This window comes from Neofelis nebulosa, chromosome 3, assembly GCF_028018385.1.
Source record: "Neofelis nebulosa isolate mNeoNeb1 chromosome 3, mNeoNeb1.pri, whole genome shotgun sequence".
NCBI classification, from domain to species: domain Eukaryota; kingdom Metazoa; phylum Chordata; class Mammalia; order Carnivora; family Felidae; genus Neofelis; species Neofelis nebulosa.
This window is the reverse complement of record NC_080784.1, coordinates 636,140-650,523: the sequence shown is the minus strand read 5'-3', so window position 1 is coordinate 650,523 and position 14,384 is coordinate 636,140. Positions and strand designations below refer to the sequence as shown.

Sequence of the window (14,384 nt, the reverse complement as noted above, 5' to 3'; positions counted from 1 at the left end):
AATTAAAGAATAAAGGGACCTCTAAATAGAGGAAGAAATGTGTGCTTTCTTTATACAAAGCATATTTTCTAGGGGGCATTTATCCAAAAGCCAATTCAAGAAAGCTCATCAGGACATACAGCCTCCAATTCATGCTGTTGTTCACATCATTCATGTGAAACAAAAGAAAAAGCCTTCAACATTGCCTCAAGGTGGAAGGGGCGCTGACTCATGATCGTTCTAGCACCCTCTCTCCAGTGAAGTGTAATCCGGATGTGGCAGCGGGACCCACAGTCAGTGGAGGGGTGTGAGCTTCACCACACACAAGGGAGAGACCCAAAGAGCCCTGCTGGCTGGTGCATCTGAGGGAACTAGTGTCCCATCACCACTGTGAGACAACCTGTGCCCTCTTTAACCACCTGGGACTGTTGGCATGAGACCAAACAATGACACCCACTGGAACAAGATGCTGATTGTGTGGATGTTGCTGTGGAAGTTAAGCTACTGCATTTTACAATGTGCTCCGTACCTCTCCATGGAGGGATCTTCTTGTCAGGTCCTCGTGCCGTTGGTTTGTGCCTCCTGAATTCCTCTGGAAGCCTCTGTCTTCGGATGACTTCCAGTCTTGAAGATCAAGATGAATCAGTTTCACTAAGAGCTACCACAACCAGGCCTCCATTGGACACCAAATGGTTTAGACTTTTTAAAAAACGTCACAGCGCCCTTAAAAGAAATATTTCAAAATCCTGTACTTGCATTTCAAGTAGGCGGCCTCCCTGCTCTGCTCCGCCACTGCCCTCTCCAGATCATGAGCCCTGAGCTCAAGAGAGAAACACATCCAACTTTAGCTGTGGCAGGGTGTGCATAAGAGGAGGAGAGAAGACATTCTCACCCAGTTGTCCTCAAACACGTCCTCATAAAGAGCAATCAGAAACAGTCAGCACATCAATAAAACCCATATGGAGAGATTCAGTGTCCCATTATGATCATCTGTGTTAGGTGCTGAAGCACTCAGGAACTACTAGGCAGAGTGCAGGCTACCTGGTGTCTGAAGGTGAGCTCTGACTGCTGCAGCTGTTCTTGTGTTTCTTCTACTCTTCTCCTGGGCGTGCAATGGCTTTCATCAGATGAAGCACCATGCTGAGGGTGATGTTAATTGCTCCAGGTTCCCATTATAAGAACTGAATTCTCATTCACACGACCCAATCATAGAAGACACATTTCACATGAGGAGGAGAGTACAGAAAGCTCAAAGCCATCACTACATCATCTTGGATTTATTATTTAACGCCTGTGGGGTTCCACGTTGACATGGTCTCCTTAACTGTGGTGACAGTTCTCTAATTCTGCAGTGAGGATCTTTCATTGTAAAGTTCAAACTTTCTTTTCCTTGTATCCTTATAATATTTCTCATGGCTACAAGTGGATCTCTAAAATGGGATCGTCATACTTGTTGATGTGATTTGTCCTCAACCAAACTGCTTCCTGGGGTCTGTAATCATTTCCAGTACCTCCAGAAACATGTTCAGAAACGATTTCCACGTAGTCTGGCCAGGATTGAGGATCAGGAAATCTTTAGTTACTTAACTTGTTTAGATTAATAGTTTTAACTTAACATCTGGAAAATGTTACATCTCTTTTGAAGTCCCTATAGAAACGAATGTCTCCTGATTGTTTGGGTATATTTGTATGCTACTTGACTCTAAACGCTGTACAAAGTTTCAAAGTAATACAATGGCCATCGTGTGAGCTGCTGGTAGGAGCTGAACTCACTTGTAGTTCCAATGTTCTTCTGCAGCTAATTTCCCTTTCCCCTCTGTGGCTGACAGCTGCTTCTCCCCTTCCACTGCTCCCATTCTTTCAGTCCCAGCTTCCTATGAAGGGAAAGAAACATATATTTCCTGGTAACCCATGTAAAATTCTGCCTTTATTCCCCCTCCCTGAAATCTGAAGACAGGACTCAAATGTCCCCTCTGCCCTTCCTCGTAAATGCACAGATCCACAAATACACAGGGGGAAGCAATGACACCCCCCCCCCCAATTAAGGGACTAAAAAACGCAAACTCCAGCATGCTGACAAGTCTTTGGCAACACTGAGCTTCTCCTCACAGCTCTCTATTCATACTCATCAATACATCACATAAATATAAAAAGCCCACATGAGATGCACTAAGAGCCCTCCCAGTCTCAGGCTTTTGTGATTGGGATGGCAAAAGGGTATTTCTTTTCAATGTACAAAACTAAGCCTGGCCAACTAATCACAACTAAACACATAAGGATGATGCAGGGGTTTCTGACTTGACTGATTTCTCCAAAGGGTCTGAACTTTCAATCAAGGTTCGGGCCATGACATTGCCATAGAGACATCTTTCTTGGACATGGTGTCATTGACACTGTACAATTACCTCCTGGATATTTCTACAGTTCACGAGGGAACTCCTACCTCTTGCCTCAAAGACACCAGTTGAGAAGAATGTAAAATACACTGATGAAAAGAAAATGATGTGAATTGCCCACCTTCATAATATTTTCTCCTGGAAAAGGAATGCGGGGAAGGGAAAGGAAGGGAAGGGAAAGAGGGAAAGGAATGAAAACTGAGTTCACAGGTTTCAGTAATGCTGGCACTCCTGATCTCCTACCAGACATAACTCCCATATCATCTGCAGCAAGATACCATCACAGTACACCTGAATTCTCCTCCCAATATTTCCTACCTAATGTCTAGAGTTTAAACAAAAATATATATACATATGGCAGTCATGTCGCTATGATGGGGCTGAAATGTAAAGGACAATGAAAATGAACCCTGAGGTTTCCACAACGTAAAGGAAGGTGCAGATCACAGAAATCAAGGCAGAAGGGAGAAACACAATTCTTTACTGATTACTACGGTAAAAGTATGGTTGGTGTTAAATGTGCTCAACAAAAGAAAATTATCCCCACTGTTTGACACATTCGTTCTCACAACAGTGTTTGTAACAATTAACTCCTGAAAATCTTACTCTTCTGTGAGCTTCTGTCTTTGTCCACACATTCCATCACGAACATCTACATTCTTCTTCAGCGTGTCCCATTTGGCGTCCTTTGCCCCTTTCACACACCTAAGTGCATCACAGTTGTCCCCCAGTTCCCTTTTTCTGCCTGTCAAGCATAAAACAGTTTACTTGAGTGTGCACACCTGTTTCCACGAGTGTGGCCATGGGGTTAGAGGAGAAAGGACAAGATTCCCCAAACAGGAAGCCACTTTTTACCTTCCCAGAGCAAACTCATTCTACCAAGTGCGGTTTTCTCCCCGCCAAAGCAACACCTATTCCAGGTTACATTATTAGATGTCAAGACTCCTTGCATCTAATCCTAGATGCGTGCAGTAGTATCTCCTGACTTTAAGACATATTTCAGAAAGGTGGAATGACTATAGAAGAATGTACAGTTTAGTGAATGTACTTACCAATACTAAAAGGTGCACTTAAAGGTTTATGATGGGAATCTTTCTAATGCATGTATTTTACCACAGTTAAAGAAGAGAAACTTAAAAAGAAAGTAATGATGTTCTGTTCTCTGATTTATATTACATCTGATAGTAAATTATGTTACCTGATTCTTTTGGATCTTAAGCTGAGCATTTTCTTTCTGCAGTGGCTGTTTTTCAGACTTCGATTTCACTTTGCTGGTATCAACTTCATTAAGGGAGTGGTGAACCTGAGCAAAATATTCTCTCTAGTGACTTCTTCCCAAGAAGAAGATCACTCAGTAGATAACATATAAATCGAATATTCTAAGACATGAAGATTTGTTTTTCCTCAAAGCTAAAGTGCACAATGGAAATCCTGCAGGAAATAGAAGGAATTTACTTCTGAAACTTCTAAAGTGTTTACTAAATTAGCACCTTTTAAGTTCTTTGCAGATTTTTCCTTTCCCTGATTTGCAAGTAAGATAGAAACAAAACGTGTACTACACTTTCCAAACATACACCGGACAATGTGTCACGAAGAAGCATTGTCAATAGAACATACCTCACAGTCAGTCTCTGTATCATTAAAATAGTTGATCCAGTTTGGGACAAAGCGAAAATCCAGACACATAAAGAAATGAAGGACAAGGAGAACAGTGGAAGTTGTAAGTGTTTCAGAGCAACTATCTTGGTTTTGAACAATGGAACTGTGATTGGATGACAATGAAAAAGTGAAGAAAGTGTAAAATCTTTCAAGCCAAACAGCTCCAATGAATGACTTTTCTTTACGGAAGAGAAATATTGTCACCAGATTCACTTTCAAAATTCTCTGAATTAAGAGGAACACAACTGTTCAACATGGTGAGAAACCTCTAGTGCTCTCTTCTGGCAGCACTGAATGATATAAAACTTAAGCCTGGGTTATGAAAACAAATTCTGCCTCACTCCTACCTAAAAGAGGTACTGTGGTGTTCCTGCTTGAAACAGCAGTGAACACCATGGAAGGTTGAGGGGCTCAATTCACCCAATGACCAAAAGGGCTCAAACATCAAATTATGGTAGCTCAGGAAGCCCCGATTCCTGACATTCTGATTTCTCTCAGACTGCAACGAAGCGTGCACACTTGGAACGATGTCCTAAAAAATTCATTAGTGCGCTCAAATGTCTCATGGTTCTTCTTCAACAAAACACATAGTCATCAGGAATACTTACTCCTTACTTTTACTTCCATTTGTAAAGGACAAAGAAGGGATTTTAATACTTTTTTAAATTTATTTTTTGAGAGAGAGACAAAGTGAGCGAGCAGGGAAAGGGCAGACAGAGACAGAGGGAGAGAATCCCAAGCAGGCTCCCCACCATCAGCATGGAGCCTGATGCAGGGCTCAAACTCAGGAACCATGAGATCATGACCCAAGCTGAAACCAAGAGTTGGATGTTTAACCAACTGAGCCACCCAGATGCCCCAGGACAAAGAAGGGATTTTTATCTTACATCTATGTGCTTCATAACAGGGAAGATTATTTTGCCACATGGTTTCTTGAGCACATTTCTTTGCTCCATTGATCTACACGAATATGCAATAAAGGATTCAGAATTCAAAGACATTAATTACGCTGACATAAAAACCTATCTCTTGTGGGTAAATCATTACAGAAATAAAGGATGTGGTATTTTACATATGTGATGATTGCTTTGAATTTAGCCTGGTAGAGAATGGGATGAAATGGGACATCAGGATAGAAGAGGAGATGGAAAAATCAGTGAACCATAAGTGAACACATGTTCATAAGTGAACACATGATGAAATCATGAAAATGAAAAAAAAAAACGGGGGGGGGTGGTTATACCTGCTGTTCACAAATGGATATTTTTTTCTGAACGTTTTGCATTTTCCTTCATGTAGTACTTAATCTTCTTAGAAATTTGATCTAAATTAACCAAAAAAGATTAATAAAGCAATTTCTTAAGATTATTACCAAAACCAGTAAAATCAAATTACCCATTGTGTCAACAGAAAGGCACATGATCTGGCACTTTGGTCACACATAATATTTTGGCATTACTGTGGTCCCTGAAGAAACCAAGTTTTAGTTACTGGCATTTTATTTTTCTTTCTCTCTTTCTCTCCTTTCTCTCCTCTCTCTCTCTCTCAGTCTCTGTCTCTCTCTCCTCTTTCTTTTTCCTTCAGAGAGAGAGAGAACACATGAGTGGGAGAAGGGTAGGAAGACAGAGATATTCTAAAGCATATTCCAGACTCAGCGGGAGTCCAAGTCAGGGCTCCATCCAATGACCCTGCGATCATTTCCTGAGCCAAAATCGAAAGTCAGACACAACGACTGAGACACACAGGTGTCCCCTAATATGCCATCATTAAGCAAGATTATTCTTAGAATATATGAACAGTTCAAATTTCCCTGATTTCACTGGAAGAGAAATGGAGAAAGTCAAGTCTCCTACATACTTATATTCTGTATTTCATGATCAAATAAACAAATCAGTTCAATTATTTTAAAAACAAAAGTCAAACAGAAAAAATAACCTACCTAATTTCATCCAGGTTTTCCCCCACTTTCACTCACACTTAAAAAATAAAGAAAGGGACTCCTGGGTGGCTCAGTCAGTTGAGATCCAACTTCAGTACAGGTCATCATCTTACCACTCACCAGTTTCAGCCCATATCAGGCTCGCTGCTGTCAACACATAGCCTGCTTCAGATCTTTTGTCCTCTCCCACTGTCCCTTCCTCACTTGTACCCTCACTCCCTCTCATAAATAAATAAATCTTTTAAATAAATGGATACATAAATAACTATAACAACTATAACTATAACTATAACTATAACAACAAGAGAGTCGGGCTTCTGGGCACGTGATCAGTTGATTTTGGCTCAGCTTATGATCTCACGGTCAGTGAGATTGAGCCCCATGTGAGGCTCTATATGGAAAGTATGGAGGCTGCTTGCAATTCTCTATCTCTCCTTCTCTCTCTGCCCCTCCACCACTCGTGCACACTCTCTTTTTCAAAATAAGTAAATAAACATTTAAACAAATACTGAGAGAGAAGTTATTCTAAATGTCACTTTTTTGGCACTAGAGGCCTCCAATGTCTTTCTGCTGTTCCACAGGGTCCCATCCATGGGACCCAGGGTGGGATGCTCAGGTGCATATGGCCTTGGAATCAAACACACTTGGGTAAAAATCTCAGCTTTACTACTTAGTAGCTAGAACCTTGGATAACTCCTCATCTCCCCAAATCACAAGATGGTGAAAGCCCAAGATGCAAACCTTACCACCTGCATTGTTGGTAAACACCATGCATGCAGGAACCACTCATCTTACACGTGGATAGCACATGGAAAGCACCTAGAACAGGGCCCAGGACTCCAGAATCTTCTGACAGGCATTGAATTCTATTGTTCAGTCCCAAGCTGCAAGCTTACCTTCTATTTGTACAATGTGAGAGCTCTGCTGCCCTGAGGCCACCCTTCTCTATACCAGCAGTGCTGTATTCCCCATAGCAACACTAGCATTTGAGGACCCACTATATGCCGGGTCACTTAATCAGCCCAGTCCGTGAAGCCCATACACAATCCATTAGCCCCATTTTGCATCTTGTTCACTTCCACTCACTCTCCATCCAGGACTCATAACACATGTTTAAACCTCTCTAGTGACACACCCGTGGCCTTGCAATATCTGACTTCTTCTCTAAGCCTTGAGCCTCTTGACAGGCTCAGATAGTACCTTAATTTGTACATTTCCCCCAGTAGGCAGGCCATGTCAAAATAGTCCTGCCACTGTATACTTAAACATTTCTGACCAGAGTTAAATTCATTCAGTTCTCTCTAATTGTCTGATTTTTTCCCTCTACTTGGTCACCTGTCTCAGTTGCTGGCAACTCAATCCGTGTTATCACATAGGGTGCAAACAAGGAAAAGTCACTGTAAAGAGTTAAGGGGCTAACTAGACCTGATAAGTCAATGCCTTTACTTCTAGTTGAATTAGAAACCACAGTGAACAGCTGTATTTAAAAAAGATTAAGGAGCACCTGGGTGGCTTAGTCGGTTGAACATCCAACTCTTGATTGTGTCTCAGGTCATGATCTCACGGTTTGTGAGATCGAAACCTGCACCAGGATTTTGAATCTTTTAAAAAGAGATTTAAAACAAAAGATTACAAGGAAAATAGAAGCCTGAAATCTTACCTTCATATACTCGATTCTACCTAGAAGAGGGATAAAGAAAATTAAATTTGATATAGAAACACTATTTTTGATAAAAGTATACCTCATGACAACAATGTCAAAATCATAATCCAATGTGGTATTATAATAAAGGGTGGTTCAGCAAAATAAATTATTTTTGTAACTGTTGCAATTCTGGTATAGTTAACATACAGTGCTATATTTGATTTGGGCGCATATATCTGGATTCAACAATGCTGTACATTACTCAGGGATCATCCTGGTAAGTGTACCCTTTAATCCCCATCACCTATTTCTCCCATCCCCCCACTCCCCTCCACTTTGGTAACCATCACTTTGTTCTCTGAAGTTAGGAATCTGTGTCTTGGTTCGTCTCTCTCTTTTCTCCCCCTTTGCTCATTTGTTCTGTTTCTTAGATTCCACATATGAGTGAAATCATATGGTAATTTATCTTTTCTTAGCATTATATCCTCTCTTTCAATCTGTGTTGTTGCACATGGCAAGATTTCATTCCTTTTTTGGCTGAGTAATATTCTAGTGTGTGTGAGTGTGTGTGTGTGCGCGTGCGTATGTGTGTGTGTGTGTGTGTGTGTGTGTGTTAATGTATATATCACCTCTTCTTCATCCACTTATCTATGGATGGACACTTGGGCTGCTTCCACAATTTGGCTATTGTAAATAACGCTGCAGTAAACATAGGGGTGTGTCATAGACTCTATGTCTAAAGTTCTCTTTTGGCCAGCAAAAGAGCAGATGCAGGATTCAAACGAGAGATGGCTAATGTCCAGGAAAAGGACAAGAGCCCCGAATAAGGGTCCTTGCCCCATATTTATTCAGATCAGAAGTCTTGCAAACGTGATGGGTGTGTACAAAGACACAAAGAAACTAGGAACATTAACTTGTGGATGTGAGGGGGAAAAGGGGATTTTGAAGATATACAGTGTTTGGGGTTTGGGTCAACATAAAACAAAACCCAGGCACCGGGCAGATGGGTAGATGGTTGTTAACAGCAGACAGGAGGTGCTGTGCCTATTTATCTTTGCCAGCCTAGGGGATGAGACAGATATGGAGAATAACCTCAGGGTTAATAAGCCACCTTTTCTTTTGTTAGCCATTTCCACTCTGGGCTGCTTTGCCTGAATCGCAGTGGTCCAAAGTCCAATTCACCAATATACCTATCCTGGCCCTATTCTCCTATGAAAGCAGCTTTCTGCTATAGTACTAAATTTGGGGTACTTTCACCCAGAATATCTAATCTTGTTATTTCTGTGTATTGGCCATCTTTTCACCATTTCTATTTCAGTCCTTTACCTCTCTCTATATATTTTTGGGGTTCAGCACCCCCTGCCCATTTTGGGTTACTTTTGCACCTCCATATTCCTGGCACCTTTGTTCCTCCTGATTCTCAGGGTGTCTTTGAACCCCTCCCTATTCTTGGAGTGTCAATCTGGTTTACCTAAACTCGGTTGTGAGTATTATATTGACTTTGTGTTGATTTGTGCCCTGTTAACCCATTGGTGTAAGCCCAGGCGATTCTTAAGCTTATCCCACACAGGGTTACTTATATCCTTTAGAAGTAGGGTTTTGTTTTTTTTTTTTTTTTGTATTCTTTGGGTAAATTCCCAGTAGTGCAATTACTGCCTCACAAATTAGTTCCATTGTCAATTATCTGACGAAACTCCATACTGTTTTTCAAAATGGCAACAGCAATTTGCATTCCCAGCAGAAGTGCATGAGTGTTCCTTTTTCTCCACATCCTCACCAATACTAGTTTTTTTCTTGTCTTATTGATTTTAGCCCTTCTGACAGGTGTAAGGTGATATCATGTGGTGGTTTTGACTTGCATTTCCCTGACCAGGAATGATGTTGAGCATCTTTTCATGTGTTTGTTGGCCTTCTGAACATCTTCTTCGTGGAAATGTCTGTTTGTGACTTTGGCCCACTTGTAAATTGTATTATTTGTTTTCTGGCTCTTGAGTTGTCTAATTTATTCATATATTTGGTTACTAACCCTTTATCACCTATGTCATTTGCAAATATCATCTCCCATTTAGTGGGTTGCCTTTCAGTTTTGTTGATTGTTTCTGTACCTGAGCAGGAGCGATTTATTTTGATGTAGCCCCAATAGTTTAATTTTGTTTTTATTTCCTCTGCCTCAGGAAACACTCTAGAAAAGTGTCCCCATGCCCTAGCATACTAAAACTTTAGAAGAAGAATAACCTACAGAAAGAATTTCCTTTTTACTTGCTGATATTTCAACCACCATTTCTATGGAAGAGAATTAAGGTAGATACCTTATATTTGACCAAAAGCTCTGTTTCCATTCTATGAAACAGATATCAAACTAGTAATCTTCAATAATGGAAATTGCAGGCTTATTTTAATTTAATAACCAATGCACCATTTACTTACAATTCTTTTTTGTCAAGTCCAATTGCCATAATAAATTCCAGAACCACAAATATTTCAGAGATTCAGACAAAACAAAAGTAAAGGTAAAATCTTTGGACTAAAAGATGCCTCTGACCCACCAGAAACACTGGAGAAATGTCTGCTGCAGTTGGCTATTTTCTGAACTGACAAACAATTCTGTAAAATCAGGTCCTATGATTTTTCCCACATCACCAACAACAAAGGTTTTCAAATCAGAAAGGAAGTGGGAGATGGCTAGAGAAAACACACAAGCAACAACAAAAATGAAAACAAACGTTTCCAGAAAGTGCAAAAAGTGCTTCCTTGACCAGAGTCATTCCCTGAAGACATTATAAAATTAGAGCAGGTACTTAAGACATTACAGAGAGATCTGAACAAAGTAAACAAAAACATAGGAAGTATGTTCTCAGACCACAAATCACTCAAACTAGACATCAAGAACAAAAAGTTCTTAGTTGGACAATGAAACAAAATGAGATTAAACAACAACCTTCTCAAAAAGACATGGATTCGAGGGGAGTTGGGTGGGGGGATGGGAGAAATAGGTGAAGTAGATCAAGAGTACACTTGGGATGAGCATGAGAAATGCATGAAATCCCTGAATCATATGGAACACCTGAAACTGATATTGAACTGTATGTTAATTATAGTTGAATTAAAAAAAAGTCCATATAGGTCAAAGAAGACATTTCTGCAGAAATTTTAGCGTATTTAGTCTCAATGATAATGAAAATTGAACGTATTAGAGGGAAATTTGTAATATTGAGTGCATATAAAAGGTCCAGCTAGTATAAAATTTTCTGCTTACTTATGATTACAAGTCTATCTATAAGGTACTTTGGTATACACACAGCAAAACAAGTTCACCAGAGGTAAATTAGACAAGCATTAGTTCCCGTGGAGGCATGGGAACTGCTATGTTTCCAGTGAATTTCAAACACATCACAGCCAAGAGAGAAATGTTCAGGCAAAATACGGACAGGGTGAAATAATATTGGAGATGATGAGGAATCTTAAAGACGTTTACAATATATCTGTCATAGATAATCATCCTTATAAACCTACCAGCCTCCAGGAGGTTAATAAGCACACCTCTCAAATGTCTCCTCATGGAAGATCGAGAGGACAGATGGCTTACAAAGAAGCAGCAACGAACTTATGAAGACTGTGTTTGCTATCTTACTGTGGTCATGGTTTCATTGCTGCTTACATTTGTCAAATATCAATGAATTGTATTCTTTAAAAATGTATTGTTATTCTATACAAAGTACAGGACACTGAAGCTGTAGGAAAGATATAATAGGCAACACTGAGAAGTTTTATTTTGCTGACAAACATATTGCAACTGTTTTAATAGTAAGGATGTGTAAGCCAATGTAAAATAGAATAATTAAGAAAATGCAAATTTATAGTAGATAAGAAGTCAATGACTTCTATTGTACATTCAGGAAGTACCTGGATAAAATGCTTTGGAATATCTCTAAACTATGCCCAAAATTCATGGAAGAATGGAAGAAAGTAAAAACACAAAATGTACTAGAGATACAAATGAGATTGTTCTAAAGAAAGATGTTTACAGATATGGATATATCTGAGAGAGATGGGCAACTGCTATTATACTAATATGCGATTATTTTTCCAAGAAGAGGAATTACACATTAACATTCACTTTTTGATGTTTTCTTTCAATGTTCACTTTGATTCTGAATCACAGCTCAAAATGTCAGATTTCTGAGGTACAAAAAGATTTGCATAATCAGGTTGTATAGTTTGATAATATATGTGGTATTTTTTTTTTAATTTTTTTTTTCAACGTTTTTTATTTATTTTGGGGACAGAGAGAGACAGAGCATGAACGGGGGAGGGGCAGAGAGAGAGGGAGACACAGAATCGGAAACAGGCTCCAGGCTCCGGGCCATCAGCCCAGAGCCTGACGCGGGGCTCGAACTCACGGACCGCGAGATCGTGACCTGGCTGAAGTCGGACGCTTAACCGACTGCGCCACCCAGGCGCCCCTATATGTGGTATTTTAACTTACCTGAACACACATCTCCAGATAGCCAGTGAAAGGAATTCATGTTTCTATTTCATGGTATTGTGCCAAAATCAATCACTAGCAACTCTGAAAATTGATCTCTAAAAGAACACAGGGATGCCTGGGTGACTCAGTTGGTTCAGCAACTGACTTTGGCACAGGTCACGATCTCGTAGTCCATGAGTTTGAGCCCCACATGGGGCATTGTGTTGACAGCTCACAGCCTGGAGCCTGCTTCACATTCTGTGTCTCCTTCTCTCTCTGCCCCTCCCCTGCTCACACTCTCTTTCTCTCAAAAATAAATAAACATTAAAAAATATTTAATAAAAAATAAAGAATACAAAATTCCAGGATATGGTTACCAAAACAACAGAACACATATCATTCTACAAAAACTGGACTTAGAAGCACTTTAGGAGCAAAACACTCACAATGCAATTCACACTAATTCACATACCAAGCTTAATTTTGTGCAAATGAACATGTCTAGAAAGTAGCCTCTGAAATCTGTAACATTTTCATCTTCAGCTCTCACAGATGAGGTCACAAAAATGTGTAATGGTGGGCAATATACACTGTCTTTGTCTAGCCACAGTCTGAAAGAAAGCAGTAGCTGTCAGCACAATGGTTGGTCATGGGGCTCAAATGCACCAAAGACACAGGCCATCTTGTCACGAAGGTAAAACATCCTCAGCTGTGGGCACTCTTGGTGCATCTGGCAGCTGTCTGGCTACTGATATTGGGAGTTGACGCTGAACTAGATTAGATCCATTGGGGCCAATAACACTAAGTTCTCACAGTCAATGGCCATGAGTAGGTGGAGGTGGGAAATGCAAGACAAGTTAGTTGGTGGAAGAATTCAGAGATGAGGTAAGGAGAGTTGAACCTATCTGTGAGAGGCAGGTACAGGAGGGAAATTCTAATAAAGACAATCAAGAATTTTCCTCCTTCACAGTCTCAAAAGAAAGAGAATTGATTCTATTTAGATTGGAGGCATTCATGTGGAATGATTCTGCCTCAGTGCTAGGGTTATTCCTGACTACTGGGACTTTTCAGGTCCTGCTGTAAGGATCTGGTACATGCCAATCTAAAGAAATCGACTTATCTCTATGGTGTTCCCTGTCTGTCTGCCTCTCTCACTCTCCTAGGGGTACGAGTTTTGATTAGTCACACTGGGAACCAGATATTTCATTTTGTTTGGACAATCCCAAGGACATTCAAAACCCTTCCTGTTTTGAGTAAATCAACACTCTGCACATACTTAGCTAAAGAAAGGACAACAATTTATCCACTTCCTGATCATGTAGCTCCTAGTGACTTTCCTATTGCAAATGTCCAAGAAGATGCAGTCACTTAGTTTCTGCTGGGCTTATAAGGCTCCCAACAACACAGTTGGACACAGAGTCCCTGGGGGAAGCTTCTAAGACCAGAGGCAAAGGGATGACTTAGAAGTTGCTAAAAGTCAACACAGCAGGACGTACAGAGCCCAAAGTCATTACACTTTTTAACACTCTAGTACTAACCCCAATCCAGTGATCACTGTTCCCAGGCCTACAAAACATCACAAATATGAACAATGTGCTGATAGGAAAATGAACTACATATAAGATGGACCCTAAGCTTACAAAGCTTGAAGCAGGATCTTAACAGGGCTTCCAGGAGCCAGTCCCATACCCATAGTTCCTATTAAATAAGAGTTTTTGACGTTTTTAAAAACAACTCTAATGAAATAATTCACACATCAGAGAAACACCTATTTCAGTCAATCAGCTCTATAGCTTTTAGTATCCATAAGACAGAGATCTTGATAGCAAACCATCTGAATCCCACAGCTATATCCATATGTGTACACATGGCCATAACACTGCAGAGGACACATTCACCTTAGGCACAGAGGATACAGTTACAAACATTCACCCTATTTATTATGGCCATAAGGGAAATTTCAAAGGAGTGAAATGATTTGAGAGGAAGGAAATCACACAAAGCATGGTTTGATATTAGAATGTGCTAGAAATCACTAATAAAGAGGTAACTAGAAATTCCCATATATTTAGAAATTGAGAAATTCCTCTAGAAGTAGAATATGAGTCAAGAAATCCCAAAGAAACAGAGCGATATTTGACCTGAATGATAGAAGCATGATAAAATTGTAATCCAAAATGTCTCCTGGCCTGCAATATCCTGGAATATTGGTGGGAGAAGATTGTCTGGTCCCCAAATCATCTCTAATTGACCTAGACATTTTAACACCACAAACAGTGGTAGATCTGTCACTTATCT

The 14,384-nt window shown here is 40.1% G+C and overlaps 1 long non-coding RNA gene across 2 annotated transcripts; it reads right to left on the bottom strand.

The window, feature by feature from the left end:
* Positions 1-1,541: 1,541 nt before the first annotated feature.
* Positions 1,542-7,899, bottom strand: LOC131506287 (uncharacterized). Of its 2 annotated transcripts, XR_009258832.1 has the most exons (4): positions 7,634-7,899; positions 3,574-3,678; positions 2,982-3,120; positions 1,542-1,853 (listed from the first exon to the last, which is right to left on the bottom strand). It is a non-coding gene; the product is annotated as an uncharacterized LOC131506287 (long non-coding RNA). The 2 variants fall into 2 exon arrangements; XR_009258831.1 differs by lacking the exon at positions 7,634-7,899 and having other exon boundaries at positions 3,574-3,883.
* Positions 7,900-14,384: the final 6,485 nt, after the last annotated feature.